At 36.2% G+C, this 12,318-nt stretch overlaps 1 long non-coding RNA gene across 1 annotated transcript; it reads left to right on the plus strand.

Moving 5' to 3' along the window:
• The first annotated feature begins 5,879 nt into the window (after window positions 1-5,879).
• LOC141399713 (uncharacterized) lies at window positions 5,880-6,339 on the plus strand. The gene is made up of 3 exons (XR_012411912.1): window positions 5,880-5,992; window positions 6,063-6,172; window positions 6,229-6,339. It is a non-coding gene; the product is annotated as an uncharacterized lncRNA (long non-coding RNA).
• The last annotated feature ends 5,979 nt before the right edge of the window (window positions 6,340-12,318 follow it).

Here is a 12,318-nt window from a genome sequence, read left to right on the forward strand (position 1 = left end):
TTTGACAACTAATCGATTTTGTCGCTCTCGTGGTCGTTTTGCGCTTTTACCATGTTTATACCCTACACCACTATGTGGTAAGGGGTATTATGTGTTAGTGCATTTGTATGTAACATACAAAAGGAAGCGAGATAGACCCATAGTTCCTTCTAGGGATATACATAGAATCACTTTCTGAGTCGATTTATGCATGTCCGTCCGTCCGTCCGTCCGTCCGTTCGCAACATACAGGTCGCATTTGTTGACCGATTTCGCTGAAAATTGGGGAATACCATTTTTTTAGCCGTCGGAAGATCAAGTTCGAAGATGGGATATATCGGTCCACGTTTTGGTATAGCCCCCATATAACGGTACCCCCCGATTTATGGTATTTTGACGTTTTCAGCTACATTTTCAGACCGATTTGGCTATAATTTGACATTTAGGGTTCTTAAGTGTCAATAAACTTATATAAGAAAAGTTGTGGACATAGGTCCACGTTTCGGTATAGCCCCCATATAACGGTACCCCCCGATTTACGGTATTTTGACAGTTTTAGCTACATTTTCAGAGCGATTTAGCTATAATTTGACATTTAAAGTTCTTAAATGTCACTAAACTTATATGTCAAAACTTGTGGACATAGTTCCAAGTTTTGGTATAGCCCCCATATAACGGTTCATTTAAGTTCATATTTTCGTATAGCCCAGATACCTCCGAACTAGCTGTTAATGACATTTGAAGTTCCCACGTTATGTGCCGATTTTCGATATTTTGAAGATTCTAGCTAAATTTTGTAACCGAATTAGGAATTATTTGACATTAAAGGCTCCCATCAAAAACTGTCAACATAGGCCCATGTTTTATTATAACCCCTATATAACAGTACCTCCCAATTTCTAGCCAACCAAAAATTGTCAACATACATAGTTAGATATAGGCACCATAAAAAGGGCCTCCCGAATGAATCATAAATGTACATAAACATTATCTGACAGTTTAACGTACCCACTTAAAGTTGGGGACAGAAATGAAAAGTAATTATTCCATTTTAGTTCAGAATATTTTATGGTGGAGGGTATGAAAAGTTCGGCCCGGCCGAACTTAATGCTTTTTTACTTGTTTTGTTCAGAAAAAGACTATAATTTGATTTTTGTATATTCGTTACAGAACATACAAAAACACATTTTTTTCTGAGCAAACAGAGGTAAATGCCAAAAATGACTATAAAAAAATAAGCTAAAGCAACAGTGAACAAAGATATAACGCTAATTCCTGACGGCTTACAGGGTCTCTAGCAAAAATTTCATCACGCCATAACGCGCAAGTTCGACTCGACTCCTTTAAGATTCACTAAGGGCTTTCATATCCAAATGGAATTATCTCTGCCCCAAAATTTTTGTTCACAGTGTAATTTGTACGAACAAAATAACTGGAAATACAAAACCATTCAATATGTTGGGCGTGGGGTGCCTACGCCAGGCGGGTTAATGTGAGAAATGTATTGGGTTTATCTTAAATTGTTTGTGCTAGAGATACACCATACTATAATTGGATGTTAAAGTCGACTATTATGCTAAACGTATCTTATTGAAGATATATTATGTCTCTGTACCTAAATTCAATTCAATTTATGTTGGTAAAATTGATTGGTGGAATCTATTTCTTTTTGTCTTAACTGACAGTTTTAGAGTTCCTTTAGCGTAAGTGTCTATATCTGCTGTGAAGTTGCCCCGCGGGTGGGGCGGCTTCGCCACATTTTAGACATTTTATAAATGCTCAAAAATAATATTTTAATATAAGATGAAAATTAAAAAATATTTAATATTGATGAAGCCAAGGTTAGCACTATTATACTCGTAATAAGCGAAATATTGCAGTATACCGAGAAATATGGTCATAGTTAGACCAAACGAAGTGTTTTTGATCAAAGCTCAAAAACGTGGCTAAACAAGTTAATTTGCGCGGAAGTTATGACCGCGTAAATGAATAAAGATAGGTTAAAACACGTTGAAGCAAACTAGTTGTTTACGTTGTTATTCGATTACCGCCCAAAACGTTTAAATTACGGAGATTTGCTCAAAGTAAAATTAGAAAAAAATGAACATTACACTTCTAATGTATTATTTTTTAAAAACTCCACTACATCCACCTTTTATGGATGCTGACATTTTGAAGGCGGATTTTAGATATTTTCTTGTATTCTTGATCTAACTGCTACGCGAAATCGGGTATTTTTAAAAAACGATTGCAGGATCAAAGTACTCACGATTACGTATAATTTGATAAGTATATTGACTATGTAGCCCTTACAACATCTAAGTAATATACGTACTGCCAAAGGCCAAAATTTAGTTCGATATTTTTTTTTAAAAACCATATCTTTGGTTTTGTAAATACTGTATTAGAATATCCAATTGAGTGTGCAGGGAACCGAAGATATTTTAGTTTTTGTAAGGCGGGATTATATAAATTATAAATCGTGAAGATCTATCCGCTAGAGAAGAAACGGCTGTTGCAAAAATTGAAAAATGTGCGAAAAATGTTTTTGAAAATATCACGAATTAAATCGCGTATTCTATGGTTTGTTTCCTTTTCAATAAATAACCTGACACATCACTTTTTTGCGAAAACAGAGATTTATTACATTATGCGATGTGAGAGCTGCATCCGATTTATGCCAACAATTGATTGTGAATGTACATCCACGGTTCTTGATGGATTTTAACGAAATAAGTTTAGATCGATGTATTTTTTGATGGTTAATAGTGAAATCGGATGCGCATAAAAAGTTCATGCACTTTGTGCAAATTATAAGCGTTACACAGTTTTCTGCACACCAAACTGTAGACGATACTACATCGCAGCCGTAAATCTTGGTGTATACTACACTCCCGATCATCTGAATAGGTTTGAAACTCTTTCTTTTAATATGCTAAGGTATCTTCCGATGTGTTCGCATTACAGATCGGTACTATTTAGTTTTTGAGAGTCCTATACTATGCCAACATTCACAAGAAAAAACTTAACCGTGTTGCCATATTTTCGGAAAAAATACCAATTATAATAAAAAATTTACTACCCATGCAAATATTGCGCAGTGTTTTGGCTTATTTTAGTAAAATGGAACATTCTTATAAATTCTCAAGCTGGAAAAGTTGCCAAGAACTTTCAAATAAAATCAAGAAATATTCCCACAAAAACGTTTTATAAACATGCTTTAAATGACTTTTTGATTTCGTTAGATCTCTTCTGAGCTTCGAAAATTGTCAGAAAGCAAATACCAAGTGTTAGATATATTACTAGGATGGATAAATTAGAATTGCCATTGAAAATAGTTGGTATTTGAGCTCAAGTTTAATTTTTTAACTATACTTGAAGTACAAATTTAAGTATTATCATGCTCACAAATCCACCATAGCTGACCAAATGTATCATAATTGTTCGATAATTGGTCTAAAAGAATGTCTCTTTGACGAAAATAAAGAAGAAAGTTGTAATTAAAATTTAATTTAAAGAGGTGTGATATCGCAAGTCTTGCGCAAGTCCATACTTCCTGAGATATTGGTCTAAAAGCTCCAAGAAACCCTGACAGCACCAACCAAAATGACAAATCCGCAAGATTATTCTCGCAGGGAGTTTCTGATTGGTGCAGACTTTGCACATCGTATTATTTCATCCAGCCATGTATCACGTTGGGATATGTACTATATCGGTCCACTCCTTCGGATACCTCCCTAGGAAAAAGTGAAGTTTAAGACCTCCTTTCGCATCGTTTTGATTTTTTTCAGTAGGTTGTTCAAGCGGCCTTGTTTACAATGGTACAATTTTTTCTGGAGTAAGTCAATATTTCCGAGATAAAGGCCCAAAAGTTCCAAACCCCTTCCGGCAAGATAACTCTGAAACTTTTTTCAAAAATCTCTTCCAAACTTAGTTTAATGTAATTTAATATTTTCATGTTAGGTATATGTCAGTGATTTGGTATAGCCCCACATTACGGTACCTACTGATACCTACAAAGCAAACCCTTGTTTGGTTTGTTTGTTTTTTTGTATTTTTTTTTTTTTTTTTTTTTTTTTGTTCGGCACAGTTGCCTTTTTTATTTTATTTAGGTATCAGTGGTCACCAAATCTCCCGACCTAAATTTGTGAACTGTAAAGAAAATAATTAATCCATTTTAGTTCAGAATATCTTATGGTGAAGGGTATAAAAACTCGTTTTTACTTGTTTAGATTATTTGGAATATCCGTGGTCGAAAAACAAGAAAGGAAACTAATTGTTACATTTTATTTTTCAATATTTTATGGTGGAATTTTTACTTATTATCGCGGTTAAATGCCTAGTTCGCAGATGTACTATATCTTTCCACTTATTCAAGAACCACCCGCCCTTGAGGTCCTATTTAAAACGTTGTATTTTTTCGTGGGTAACTCAATGCTTCCTAACATTATGGCCCGAAGGATCTTGTGGGCACGGTAATTATATTTCTCTCGAACTTAAGTCAAGTTCGAATATGGACTATATCAGACAACTTTTTCTAATTTCTTCACCACAAAAGTTCAAAAGCATTTTTCAATGATGGTAGTCCTTGTTCTACTGTTTGTAACGACATGGTCCCTAAGTTTTAAGGAATATTATTGTGATCAACTAAAGTGTTTCGTGGGCACGACAACTATCCATAGGAGTGACTCTCACCTTCAGCACAAGTTCCTTTCCTTCGGGTACCTCCATGTAGTTATGTCGAAAACGTAACTAAAATTTACAAAACAAAATCGAAATCGGGAGGTTCAGTTATACGGAGTCATTTATAATAGAGTGGTGCTGTCATATGGGGACAATACCACCAAAATATAACCGATCGAAATTACTCTGGCAAAAAAACGAAAGGCAGTACTCTCAATTATTTTTTATGACGGTTGGTGTGTTTGAACTCAAACACTTTAAGTGGGCTCAATAAAAATAATTTTAAGTGTTCCAGAATAAGTTCTTGGAAATCAACCAACAATTTTAAGCTCAGCACATATCAATTTCTTATTATAGATCTACTTAAAAGATCCTCGACAATTGCTATCAATGACAGATTTTCCAAATTATATATGGAATCCGAAGAAAAATATTTCCAAGTATACTTACGTAATACGTAATTATTATGCAGAACAAAAAGTGAGGACTTTGAGCTTAAAGTAAGTAAACACAATCCTTAATATTTATGTCTCACAAATTTGGAGCAATTCTGTCTCACTCGCTGATATTTTATATTTTAGACAACGCAACTGCATTTATCATGATGAAGTGTTTCCGTATTCTGAATATCGTCAGAAATTCACCGTTGATTTTTATGATTATGGTGTTTGTCTTAGCTATTGTCAAGCAATGGAATTTTATAAATATTGCAGTTGCTTATTATTGAATGGTAGTCACATATATCCGAGTAAGTGTTCAGCTGTATCTAATACTATAAAAATACTTACAAATTATATTTTCAAATAGATCTGACAAATGATGTGAAAATATGTTCTTTGGAGGATATTCTTTGCATAGAAAAACATTATTCAGATGTGAGAAAAACCCACTGCGTTCGCTGTCTAAAGACTTGCAATTACACCCAATATGTTTCACGGCCGAAAATAGGCGTGCCGTAAGTATGATGAATTTAGACTTAAACAACTGGATGCTCCCAAATTTTTTTTATAAATTTCTAATATTTTATACATTTTTAATATACATTTTATGCACGTATATTTTGTTCAAACTAAAAATATTTCTTATTTATTTGAAATGAGTACAATATATTTTGACAGCAATTGGTTCAACTAAGTCACCCTGTTTATCCCATCCCATTTTCCTTTATCGTGTTTTATATTCATATATATTAGCGGAAATTTCAGGAACCACCAACTATCGCAAAATTTGTCAACTAATAGGGAATTCTTCTCATTAACTTTGGATTTGGAATACTGGCCACAATTACAATATCGCACATTAATCATTTTTACGGTTACGGAGTATTTAAGTATGAATGCACAGAACTATTAAATATTCCCAAGATCATTTTTTTTAATTGCATATTTTTAACATTTCAGTCTCTCTTATGGGCTTAGCTGGATTATTTATCGGTACCAGTTACTTAACAGCATTTGAAGCTTTTTATGGAATCTTCATAAGAATGGGATTTTCTTATATTGTTAATTGGGTAAGTTGTTGTAGCTGTTATAAAGATATGGTAATTAATATTTGAGCCCTTTTTAGGATTATTTAGAAAAGGAGTTTAAAAAAGAAGAGCAAAATGATCATTCACGGCTACCACCTTGTATTTATATGGCGTTGAAAATAAAGAAAGGGAAATAATGGAAACGCCTAGAAGTATGCTCTGAAATTAGAAAATAATTATAAAATACATTTGGCAGTTAAATATTAACCCTTATGCGAAGGCAAATTATATATGGTATATGCATGAATTACAACAACTAACAAATTTACAAAACAACATTATTGTTATTGAAAATTAATTGTCAATGATAAATATTGAATAATAGGGTCGTTCCAAAAAAGGAAATACATAAATTCATTTTGAAAATCCTCTAAAATAGAACAAATATGAATCAAAATATAAATATTACGCATTCAGAACACTCGTAGGTCATACAGCTGATTGTCACTTCTACCTTATATGAATATGCCTTGCCTTATGTCAACGAATAAATAAATAATATTAGTGCGGAGTGCGGCAAATTTCGAGAGCGTTATCAAAAAGAAAAAATGTATACACCAAAGGAAAGGACGCATGTAGCCCATCCTCGAACTTGATTTATTACAATTTACAACGTTCGGACGATGTCACTTACTCCTTTCGAGAGTTATCGTTCCTAACACTTATTTTAGTTGATGGACGTAGGGGTTTTTTTTGGCTTTTGGACCCTCCCTAAAAAATCTAATATTTGAACAACTCTTAAGCTGCACTTAACGCAAAATTGTTTTATTTTATCTACAGTCCATCTTCGAACTTTGAGAGTTATCGCATCAGCCGATTTAGTTGGTAATCTCGGAGTTTGTTTAAATCGTTCAGGCCATTTTTTCAGGAAGTATGGACTTGTCCACTGTAACAGAAGCACAAAGTTTAGAACAGCTTTTAAATGACGTTTATGGTTTTTTTTTTTTAACTTTTGTGGGAGAGGTTCCCGAAGGAATGAATGTAGTTATTTTTCGAACGTGATCTGAGTTTGGAAAGTTTGAACCAATTATTTCTAGAGTTATTATGTGCACTGGCCAGACAGATTCACTAAGAAAGCTAGATCGACTCCAAATTGTCTGAAATGAATTTATTTATGGCTAATTTGTATATCCTCAGCTTTAAGGCTTACGACAAAAGTGTCTCTTCGAAATTTATGGGGGCTATATCGAAACGTGGGTGACGTATGGGATGAAAGATACCAAGGAACGGTCCTGACCGGCTTCAACATGGCAAAGCCCAGGATTTATCTTAGTCCCTCTTTCATCTCAAGTGGACACTGGCTGGTGTCACCTGGGGAACTGCCCGTTAAAGGTAGTGAGCAAACATGTGCCGCGCGTTCGCCCAAAAGAACGTTAAAAACTTGGGTTTGGGCGTCGGGTTAGTAACATCCTACTATGAAGAAAAACACGAAAGAAAAGAAAAACAAACCCCTCTAAAGCTGACGAACCCCGCAAACGTTTTAAGGACCATGATCTGCGAATCTGCACCTGGAATGTTCGCACTCTTTATAGTGATGGTGCAGTTTACGTATTGGCAGATGTACTTGAAAAGTACAAGGCCGACATTACTGTCATACAGGAAATACAATGGAACGGGAAAGGCGTCACAACAACACTTAAAGGTGACGCACTGTATTATAGCTGCCATGACACAAAGCATGAGTTTGGGTGGGGATATGTAGTTGGCCAGCTTCACCCCAGTGAATGAAAACCTCGCTGCAATCCGATTAAAAGCAAAATTCTTCAACATCAGCTTTATTTGCGCTCATGCTCCCACTGAAGGCAAGGACGAACAGACCAAAGATATATTTTACGAGCGCTTAGAAGAAACATATGACCGTTGTCCTGCCCATGACATTAAAATTAATCTAGGCGATTTTAATGTCAAAATTGGAAAGGAAAATATCTTTGGCCCAACAGTAGGGAAATTCAGTCTCCACAGTGAAACATCTGACAATGTTTTGAGACTGATAGACTTTGCAGCTGCAAGAAACATGGTAGTTAGCAGTACCAGATTTAAGCATCTCGATATTCATGAGGGCACCGGGCTGTCAACAGATTAAAGAACAAGAAATCAAATTGATCACGTTGTGATAGATGGAAAACATGCATCGAGCGTGTTGGATGTACGATCGTTCCGAGGTGCAAACATAGACTTGGACCACTACCTTGTTGCAGCAAAGGTACGTACCAGATTAAACGTAGCAAACAAAGTGCGAACAGACACAACACGAAAGTTAGACATCGGTAAGCAGCAATCACAACACATAGCCACAGCATATTCCACTCAACTGGCCCAACTGGTTAATCAAAGCACTCCTCGTCCCGATAACATATCAGGACAATGGCAAAACATTGGCCACTCCATGCAAACAGCTGCAAAATCAGTACTTGGAAACCAGAGACCACCCCCAAGGAACCCATGGTATGACCAGGAGTGTCGTGCTGCTACCGAAGAGAAAAATGCGGCATATATGGCTACTTTACCATCAGCAGCCAAGCGTAGCGCACGAGAGAGGTATCAGGAGAAAAGGAGAGAGGAGAAACGTCTTTTCCGCAGGAAAAAGACAGAGATGGAAAAGCGGGAGTGTGAACAAATCGAGATGTACAGGAACCAGAATGAAGTCCGAAAATTCTAACAAAGAGTGAAACATCAAACTGATGGCTTTGGTACAGGCACATCCTCCTGTAGAGACCACCAAGGTAATTTGGTAACTGATACAGATAGTGTGCTCAGGATATGGAAAGAACATTTTTCAAAACTGTTGGTATCCAATAGCAGCGAAGACGACGAAGATACCACAGACACAATCCCAGAAGATGGTATTGAATGTATACCGCCCAGCCAAGATGAGGTAAAGACAGCAATAAATCGGCTGAGGAATAATAAGGCAGCAGGAGCCGATGGCTCACCAGCTGAGCTGTTCAAAACCGGAGGCGACACGCTGATAAAGTGTATTCATCAGCTAGTTAGCACCATCTGGCAGGAAGAACGATACCCGATGATTGGAACCTGAGTATCCTGTGCCCCGTCCACAAGAAGGGAGATAAGACTGTATGCTCTAACTATAGGGGCATAAGTCTACTCCCTATTGCCTACAAGGTCGTGTCAGGGATATTGTGCGAACGACTAAAGCCTATGGTCAACGAGATAATTGGACCATACCAATGCGGCTTTAGACCTGGCAAGTCCACCATTGACCTGATATTTACCCTGCGGCAAATCCTGGAGAAGACCCAAGAGATGCAGATCGACACCTACCACCTTTTTGTCGATTATAAAGCAGCCCTTGATAGTCCGCTGCGTACAAAGGTATTCAAAGCCATGTCTGAATTTGGTATCCCGGCAATGCTCATCCGGCTTTGTAAAATGACTTCAACTAACACGAGATCCTCAGTTAAGGTAGGAAAGAAGATAGGAAAGAGGTTTCAGACAAGGAGACAGCCTTTCGTGTGATCTCTTCAACATCCTACTGGAAAAGGGTATACAAGATGCAAACGTCAAAAGAAGTGGCACAATCTACACCAATAACCACATGTTACTTGCTTATGCTGATGATATAGACATCATGGGACGATCAGTAAAAGAAGTAACTGATACCTTTATGAAGGTCGAAGGATATGGTAGAACAAATATAAGGTAAAGTTAATACTACAACAAATACAACTCGAACAACAACCACAAAGGAATTTGTTTCTGTTTGTAATGTTACTGCCAGTTGTATTTGTAAACAAAACAAGGAAATGTCTATAAATTATTGGAATTTAAAAAACTAATAATTTTTCACAATTGGTTGAATATTTTGGAAAACATGAATGAAAATTCGTTACATTTTCAATTTTTATGTTTCCACATCATTCCGCTAAATGCATAAATTCTCGCAGAAAGTAGAATTCTTGCAGAAAAGTTTGGGGTCGCTGGAAATTCATAGAAAAAGGAGAAGCTGTTTCAATGTTTTGTTTTTGAAATCAAAGAAGCACAAGTTTATTAGGGCTTTATTTTTTTAAATTTTAACAAAATACCTCACATATTAACAAACGTTGTATCGCCTCAACAAGCGGGGATTTACTGCGCGGCTTATCGTTCGAACTTGGAGGAGGTTACATATCATTGATATGAAGAAGTCTTTCTGGGAAATGTTTTTTTCCAAATGATATATTTTTTTTTCTCAAAAAATATATGTCCCTAATGTACATCGAAATAGAAATAAATGTATAAAATGTCATATGAAATTTGACACTAACGTTACAACCCAGTTCAGTCAGCTGTGTATTGCTGCTACCATGGTGTAAGAAAGAATGTGATACAATAGCTTTGTTCCTTTACTTTTTTAATGGTAAGAGTGGTAAAAGAGAAAAGTGTCAAAATTGTTCCAAATTGCTCTCTCATGAACATTATTACCAGAAAAGTAAAGGAACGGAAAAGTGGTAGATTCGGCAGCAATGTCAAAAAGAAACATAAAAATCGTTGTTTTCGTCTTTTATTTCACAGTTTTTTACTTAGTGTTGTCAGTGTTCGACTTTTTCTTCGGTTTTTCGTCCATTTTGTGAAATAATCGCCAAACAAATGTAGAAAAATCAGTTCTGCCATTTTCTACCTGCAGAAATTTTGCTGGTAGCCTGTGGTAGAAGAGAAAGCCATTTTCGCTCTCTCTCCCCTCTCACTCTCTTAAAAATTGCTTCCAGTTTTGCCACTATTCGGGGTTAAGGAACGCTTTGCAGGTTAAAAATGGTAACAAATGGCTAAAATGGTAACTTCAGGTAAGTAAAGGAACACAGCTAATAATAGCAACCTATGTCTTCATTTGCTGTCAAAACATATTTTTAATCAAAAATAAATAACAAATATTTCGCTTCTATAAAAAATATCTATGTACAACATCTTTGTTTAAGCTTCGCGAATAATATTTTAACGTTTTTTTTCTAACTTTTGTGGATATTTCGCGCAAAAAAATTTGACAGCAAATGAAGAATCTGCTAAAGTGGGTCTGGCGGTAAACGGTGAGAATACCAAGTTGATGGTGTCGACGCGCAATGCGTCCATAGAGATCGGGCCAACTCTTGACGTTGGTTCCTATAATTTTGAGGTAGTAAAAGAATTCGTCTACCTCGGCACCGCAGTTTAAAAACAAAGCCACATCTCGTCAAACAAAAATAACGCTCTACAAAACACTGATACTACCCGTGCTGATGTATGGTTCCGAAGCCTGGGTACTTGCAGATAAGGCAGTGCTTGGTGCGTTTGAGAGAAAAATTCTTCGAAAGATCTACGGACCAATATACGTTGACGGTAAATATCGACGTCGCATGAACCACGAGCTGTATCTGCTATACAACGACATCAATATAGTTAAACGTATTGAGATGCAACGATTGCGTTGGTTAGGCCATATTATAAGAATGAGCGATGATGAATCCGCTAAAAAGGCGTATAAATATGAGCAGCTTGGCGGTGCACGCAGAATTGGCAGGCCAAATAATAGATGGCGCAAACAAGTGGATGAAGAGATGACAAGGCGCGGTATTCCAGAAAGAGAAGCAACAGACAGAGAGAAATGGAGATCTTTTCTTATTTCGGCCTGTAGAACAAATGTTCTGTAATGGGCCAGCTAAGTAAGTAAGTAGATCTGTATTTTATCCCACAGTGCGTCGTCTCTATGTGCAATATTTTTTTGTGCACAGATCTTTCAATCCCTGCAGTATATTATTTATATCTAATAGCTACATTAATTGTGAAAGTACCCTGTATTTTGTCCCCCGTCACTGTTTTCCGTACTGTTTTATAATTCTGTTTTCCAGTATTTCATCAATCCAATTTGTGAGGGTATCAGGAGGATGGATTCAATTTGCACGTTATTAAAGGCAACCTCTATATTCATGAAGACAGCCTGGGTGAAGTTTGACTTTACCATGTTTATCTCAATATAGCAGATTGCGTAGCGAGGCGATATCAATGTGAGTTCTCATCTCCAAATTAATCATCCTTTCTCCCAATATATTATTCCTTGGGGGAATAACAATAATAAAGTGTTTTTTAAATCAAATATTTAAAATTACTCACTATTAATTGTGACGTATAGAAACCATTATAACAAGTTCTGTTCCCCC

Source organism: Musca autumnalis, unplaced genomic scaffold (genome assembly GCF_047663935.1).
Source record: "Musca autumnalis isolate F117 unplaced genomic scaffold, ASM4766393v1 scaffold_3, whole genome shotgun sequence".
In the NCBI taxonomy this organism is placed as follows: Eukaryota; Metazoa; Arthropoda; class Insecta; order Diptera; family Muscidae; genus Musca; species Musca autumnalis.